Consider the following 630-nt stretch of genomic DNA (forward strand, 5'->3'; position numbering starts at 1 on the left):
GATTCAGAGCGTCTTCAAGGGGATCTCGGACGTAGGCCCGTGGCAAGACCGAATGATGTCCCACGGGCCCCAGGAGTCGAAGCACTTATATATTCATGATTTTCATTCATCGAGTCTGTATTTCAGTTTCTTAGTTTAAAAGTTATTTTGAGTCGGTTTGTAGTTTTTTTTTAAAATTCCAAGAAATGAGTGGGTTGAAGTCTTTTGTAATAGAAAAGTTTAGCAGTTTTATTAATGAAAATTGAAAATTCCCAAAAAAATTGTTTCTTTATTTTTTCGCATTTATTTTTCTTGAACTACGTAATGATCTGATTCATGCGGCGTCGTGATACGTAGGCAATCCTCATCGGATCCAGTCATGATTTTGTAAATAACTCAAATAAGAGAGGGATGTGAAAGGAAAGAACCTAAAAAAAACCAAAAAGAAAGAAAAAGAGAGCCAAAGAAAAACCAAAAGAAAACGAAAAAAAAGAGCAAAGAAAGAGAGAAAAAGAAAAGAAAAGAGTGGAAAATGGGAATGAGAGTAGAAGCACAAAAGGCCAGAATGGAAAGAAAAAGAAAATTGGGGAAGTAAGCAAAAGCCGAGATGAAACATGCAACTGTTGCGAAACATGTAGAAACACATTTAAC

The sequence above is a fragment of the Nicotiana attenuata genome, unplaced genomic scaffold, assembly GCF_001879085.1.
Source record: "Nicotiana attenuata strain UT unplaced genomic scaffold, NIATTr2, whole genome shotgun sequence".
Lineage (NCBI taxonomy): Eukaryota > Viridiplantae > Streptophyta > Magnoliopsida > Solanales > Solanaceae > Nicotiana > Nicotiana attenuata.